The following is a 6,975-nucleotide window of genomic DNA, read 5'->3' as shown; positions in this document are numbered from 1 at the left end:
GTATTTTTACTTGCCCGCCGGGTGCAAGCTAGATTAAAGACTATGACCCACCAGTTTTTGGCTCCGTGGTTTCTTTACCGACTGTCCGAATCCAATGCAAACCTGCATGGGCTGGGCTGCTCTGATGGTAGTCCTGGCCACGGATTCTGGCTTTACATTTGGCGTAGTCGGCAGGATTCGATACAGATCGGCAAGGAGCCTTTGAGCAGTGGAGTAGAGGACTGGCTAGTGTTAGGGTTCCCCATGGCTGTCCTTTTGGGGATCGTAGGCTGGCTGACTTTTACAGCCATGCATGAGGAAACTGAGAGCTCTGTGAAAGAGGCTGCCCAGGACCTGCCTACCAAGCAGTGGAAGGAGATGGAGCAAATGCAGGAGAAACCGATGCTGACCCTGGAGCTGGAGGAAATGCTGGAGGAGGAGGCCAACCAGGTGTTCGAGATTCGCCTGGAAATGGAGCAAATGCTGGAGGAGGATTCAGAGGTTCGTGAATTGCAGCTTGCCCTGGATGTTGCGGAGAGTCAGCAGTGGCAGGAGGCCGGGGCTGAGGCTGAGACCGGGGCTGAGGCTGAAGCTGAGGCCGGGTCCGGAGCTGCAAGGTCTGTGGAGCAGAAGGTGGCGGCAGCCCAGGGTTCGAGCCCGGCAGCAGGAGCTGGTGTTTTCAGTTCCTCTTTGGAGGATGAGGAGAATTGGGCTGGAGTTGTGATCTGCAGTCTCCAGAAGATGGAAGCCCAGCTGGAAGGAGCACCTACTGCGGCCCCGGTAGGTCTGCGATTTTAGGACACAGGGCTGGACACGCTCTCCGGAGCAGAGATGGAAATGCTGACTGCCATTGCCATGTGCTCCTCTTTGGGACAGTGTAAGACCTGCGAGGATGGCAGGGATGAGGGGGTGGCTGACGCCCCATGTGCGTGGACTGATTTCCTGGACTACGACCAGAGTGGGCATTGGCTCTTTTGTTGGATGGATTTACGGATTACGGATTTTGGACAATGTGAAATACCCTGATGGGGGTAGGGGGTGGCTTTGCTGGAAGCACTCCCCTGCCCCGGGAAACTTTTCCCATAGGCTGAGGACATTTTGCGCTTTGGGCAAAGTGCTCAGAGACTGGTGAAGTGTACCTTTGTAATTGTTGAAACTGTATTATTTTTGCTGTTGTGATTTGTGTAATGTTCTAATTTCCTTGCACAGGGATGCCGGTGGTATAAATTGTGGGTAGTAAAGTGAGCATAGGGGTGGATTGTTGGGCAGATAAAATGTATTATGCTCACTTTGTTAAAGAGGCCGTTGCCCAGGTGATATTAATGTGTGTTGTGGTGGGCTAAATACAGGCAGAATCCTTGTAGCCTGGGGCTTGGTTTTGGGATTAAGCCTTTCCTACCCTTTTTGGTGTAAGGTGGTACAATCCTATCATGCCTCAGAGAAGTGACTTTGTATTAAGAGACTTCCCTATTATGTATATTGGATTAAGGGTTTGGATTTCTACACTATAAAATGGGAACGGAGCGAGAGTTTGGCTCTTGGTTCCTGAGGTTAGCATGAGAGAGCAGAGAGAATAGAGCCAGCAGCGGGAGGAGGCCACGTGGAGGAGGCCAGGAAAAGCAGCCACGATGGCGGCTCCTGGCTTTACAGGCATTGATATTGTTTCCACTTTTTGGTTATTATGATAAGTATTATTATAAACATATACAGGTTTTCTTTTGATGACTACTTTTCAATTCTTTTGGGTTTATACTTGGGAGGAATTGTTGGCTCATAGGATAATTTGATGTTTAATTTCTTGAAAGATGGCCAAACTCTTTTCCACAACAGCTGTTTCATTTTACATTCCCACAAGTGATGTATAAGTATTAGCACATTTTGAGCAATAAACTTCTGTGCAATATATAAAACATGACCAGTATCCTCAAATACCTTCCATGTTATTTATATGGCTAATTAAATAATAAAGAATATAAAGTTAAGGAATCAAATATTATAATATATACAGACAGTGCCTGAGTTATGAATGAGATAGATACTGTAGGTTTGTTCTTAAGTTGAATTTGTATGTAAGTTGGAATAGGTAAATTTACCTATTAAAATCAACTTAGACAGATATTTGAAATAGCATAGTATTTATTTTTACCTTTCTGTGCATATAAATACTTAAACATTTTCAAAATTACAGAACCTATCTTGTTCCTGGCCTGGGGGAACTACTTGTATAGCTTTTAATTTTTTCAAGTACCTAAAACAATCTCTTGATACTTGTTTATTAAATGAATGGTTAGATAGGACAGACTAAAGAAAATAAAAGTTTGAATCACATATAACTTTGAGGTTTAGGGACTGAATGAATGCTACAGAGTGCCAAACATGGTTGATAAAAAGCATTACTGGAGATAGTCAGGGATTGCCAGGGAGTCTCACCCATTGACCAACATGATTGCAGGGAGTGGTTCTTATACTGACGCCAAAAGGCATAAACATGAATGGACAAGGTTCCCCTCATCTGAAAGTGCTTAAAACTAGCAAGATAACTGGATAAGAAAACAAGACTTTCTTTCCCTGTAAGAATCACAGACTTGAGCAAGAAGATAAGATAACGGTTTCTGACCTGGGAGTCCACCATTTTCCCAGGTCGTGCACCCGAATAAACCTCTTTCCATTTGCATTAGCACGTGACTTGAGAGTTTGATTTTTGTTGTATCAGGCTGCTGAATTTAAGTTTGTATCATTCGGTTACAAATAGACATGATTAACATTTCAAGTTGATTCTGAATTATAAAAATCTCATGATTAGAAAACTTTCAGAAATCATCATATCAAGCAAACCAAACAGTTGTCTTTAAAATCCTCCCTGAAGGCTTCACATACGTGAAATCTTTGACTAAAATAAAACTAAGAAGAATAAAATTAGGGAAGTTGAGTAACAAGTTGAAGAAAAACGTGTTATAGGAAATTAAATAGCAGGTGTGGAATGAAGCGGAAGAGACATGTGCTTTTGAGGTTTAGTTTTGTGTTCCATCAATTGCAACTTACAGTAACCTGGTATAATTTACTCACAGCAAGGGATACTTTAACATCTGTAAAACTAATATTTGAATATTTCATTCTGATACTGTTATATTGAGAAAACTGTATCATAAGTGGTATTTCATTAGTAATAACTGTATTAAATAAGGGAAAAGTTAATTTCATCTGAGAAAATGTACTATAATATTTACTATTGACAAAGTGCTTTCATATGAACTACTTCATTAGCTGAAGTACTTAATTGTAAACTAAAATAATATGTAATTATATACTGACTGACCAGGATGATCATATTTTCCTACTGCCAAAATTTTATACTAATTATGATTTAATATAACATCCATTATGCTAAGGTAGTATATTGTAAATAAAAGAAATATTTTCTTTGTTTTGCCAGTGAAAAGATGCAGTTTTTAAAGGGTAAAGACTGCTCATATAGATTGTAAAGATTATTCAGTGGGTTAGCTAATTAGCCCAAAGAGTACACAACATTTTTTATAATTTTTAATCTCTGAAGCAACTTCTTTATACAAATTACACTTTGTTAAACTACACTGGAGTATGAGGTCAAAGATTTTAGCATTATTTACTAATGACGCTGAAATAAAAGAAACTCCCAAAGGTATTGTAAATCACAAAATCAAAGAAATAAACATTTCTTTTAAGTCATCTGGTTCAAGACCTTCAAAAGACACTAGATCACAAGCAGTTCACAGTGTAATCGTTAAAAATAATTATGGAGTTTATTTGCTGGTTTTAAGTTCTCAACGTTCCACATACACATACTAGCTTTGTAAATTTGGGTAAGTTATTTAACTTCTTTTGGTGACTTGGTTACAACACCTAAAATTAGAGCTAATAATAGCTGTTCCATAGGTTTTGTGGATGAAATGTGGTTTAGAATATTATTATTACATTGAATGCTCACATTTTATAAATATTATCACCCACATTCTTAAAAAGTTGGACTCTGATCAATTAACTAAAGTTAATAATGCAAAATATTTTCTTCAATCAAAGACTTTCAAAATATAAAAGTTCTGCCTCTTCTGGGGCCTCAGAAGGTGTATATTTGCACCCTATAGTCTCAGATAAAGAGAAACTTGGAGAATTTATGTTTTATAAAAAGTAATTTTGTAAAAGGTAGTTTTTCTGTGAGAGAATGGGTAAATATAATTCCTCATTTTATAACAAATAAAGTGGTAAAAAGAAAAGTAGTGAAACTCTTTTATAAAAATTCTGACATAAAGAGTCAGAAAGACCACCCAACTTACAGACTAACCACACTATCTCAGGCTTTGACTGCTAAGAATAGCTAGATTTAAGAAATTAAAACTGATCCCACAGTATGTCTAACCTTGAAAAACTAGTAGGATTAAAACAGGGTTCAACTGTACTTCTTTTAAGAAAACATGAACAATAAATGAACATTAACATTTTTCAAGGGCTACCATGCTTTTTTGGTTGTTGTTGCTGGTGTTATTTTCCAAGATTAATTCTTTCATTCCACAAAAATCTCCTAGTAAACCAAGTCATTGGACTCTTAGTTAAAAGTGGTGAAAAATATCTGACCTGTGGCAGCTCAGTGGATAAAGTGTCGACCTGGAACACTGAGGTCGTCAATTCAAAACCCTGGACTTGCCTGGTCAAGGCACATATATGGGAGTTGATGCTTCCTGCACCTCCACCTTCTCTCTCTCTCTTTCCCCTCTCTAAAATGTATAAATAAAAATATAAAAAAGTGATGAAAAACTTCTCTTAAGTCATACGTGGGGAAGGAGTAGGTAATCTAATAAAAAGAAAAACAAATTTAACTGTAAATTTAATCTTTTAAAGAAAACGCTAATGTTTTACCCTGGATTATTTAGATTTGCTTATTGGAATATTACTAATTTCACATTAAAATTAATACAACTTTCTGCTCTCTCTTATCTGAAGAAAAGCAGACTATTTTTTTTCTTAATTCTTTTGGTATAGATCTGACACTAACAATACCATATATGCTCCTTTGCTTTTCTCATAGACTACCTGTTTCACCCTTAACAAAGTGTGAGCCATTATTATTGCTTTTATTTGGAAGAATAATTGCAGTTATTTAATTCCTCATTGTTAGCAAGCAAAATTTAGAGTGTAATTTAAAATCTGAATAAAATATAAAACCTATTTTGAGAGATAGAAGATGATTATGGGGAGAAGACTGTTCTGGAGATTTTTGGATTAAATAACTAATATTGAAAGAAGTTTAAGTTAATGAATAATCTATGGTGTTTGGGAGAAATATGACAGATCATTTGTTCATTAATGTCCACTTATAAATGATTATTTTATGTTGCTAATTCTGTTTAAAATATGGACTAGGTTTGCTAATGAGGCTAAAGAAAAAAATGAAGATTTGTCTTGTTTTACTTCAGCTGCCAAGTGAAGGAAGACTGTATGTCCCTTCAATAGAGACTATTCATTTAAGAATGAACTTAGGCTCAGCGGTAGAGCCTCAGCCCTGTGTGTGAAAGTCCCGGGTTTGATTCCCAGCCAGGGAACATAGGAGAAGCATCCATCTACTTCTCCATCCTTCCCCCTCTCCTTTTCCCTCTCCATTCTCTCTTTCTCTCTCTTCCCCTCCCTCAGCCAAAGCTCCACTGAAGCAAAGTTGTCCCGGGCACTAAAGATGATTCCATGGCCTCTGTCTCAGGCACTAGAATGGCTCCGGTTGCAGCAGAGCATCACCCCCGATGAGCCAAGCGTCGCCTCCTGCTGGGCATGCCACTTGGATCCCAGTCGGGCTGTTTGCCTCTGCCTGCTTCCTGCTTCAGAAAAATACAAAAAAAAAAAAAAAAAAAAAAAAAAAAGAATGAATTTAAGTCTCCTTTACTCTGATCTACACAGGAAAATGTAGGTGTTGTTTTAGACTAAATTTTCTTAAGTCATCTTTATATTCAAGCACTCCACTTTTTAAAGTGCTAATTTTTATTTACTTGATTTTTTAAACATACAGCTAAATCAACCTTACAAGCTTTTAAAAGTTACATTGAATTTAGAGTATGCCAATATCTGTACAAAAGATGAACATGCAATATCTTATAATATAATTGAAATATTTTTATATACAATTTATAAAAATTATATACAAATTCTAATTTATAAAATCAATCACATATGGTGGTAAGATATTTTAAAAAGAAGATATTTCTCTTCACATATATTTGAGTGACATTTTAAAAAATTTGACAATGAATTGAAAATAATTTGGCAACAGGAATTTTTTAAAGAATGGACTGGAAATTAAAATGAATAGAAAAAAAATACTAAATGAGGCAGTTAGCTTAACCTACTATGAAATTCAGTAAAGGCCAGCATAATAAAAAAGCGAAATTCCAGAAATAAGATTCAACTTGCAAAAGATATTAAGAAAAATACTTCCTAGAATTTATTAGGACTAAGATATTACTTTGTATATCTACAAAATATTAGGTAAGAAATTCACTAAATTAGTGGGTAAAAACCTAGAAAAAAATAGAATTGAAATCTTATTCATCAGGTAGGAAATTTTAAATTAAATTAAATTTATTAAGGACAAAACCAAGGTATTTTCTTTAGAAATTAAGAATTCACTATTACTTTAAATTTTGGAACAAAAAATTTCTCTTTATAGAATGAAAGATGTATTGTGCTTTTTCTTTTATCTCTTTTTGAATGGTTAATTTTGTAGATATTTGAAGTTCATTTGTTGTGGATTATGCATCTCAGTAATCTAACTTCTAATCTAAGCGAATCCTTCTATTAGCCAGTAGTTGTTGCTAAGTCAAATTTTCACATTTATTGTCTATAGTCACTCATTGCATAAAAATTTTTAGCTCCCTTATTATGTGCAAGCTATCATTCTAGGAACTGGGCGGGGGAGGAAACATCACAACTACTCTTACCTTTAACTTCCTTAGAATGCAGTTAATAAAGGAACACATG

This window comes from Saccopteryx leptura, chromosome X (genome assembly GCF_036850995.1).
Source record: "Saccopteryx leptura isolate mSacLep1 chromosome X, mSacLep1_pri_phased_curated, whole genome shotgun sequence".
Lineage (NCBI taxonomy): Eukaryota > Metazoa > Chordata > Mammalia > Chiroptera > Emballonuridae > Saccopteryx > Saccopteryx leptura.
Note: the sequence above shows the minus strand (reverse complement) of the source record.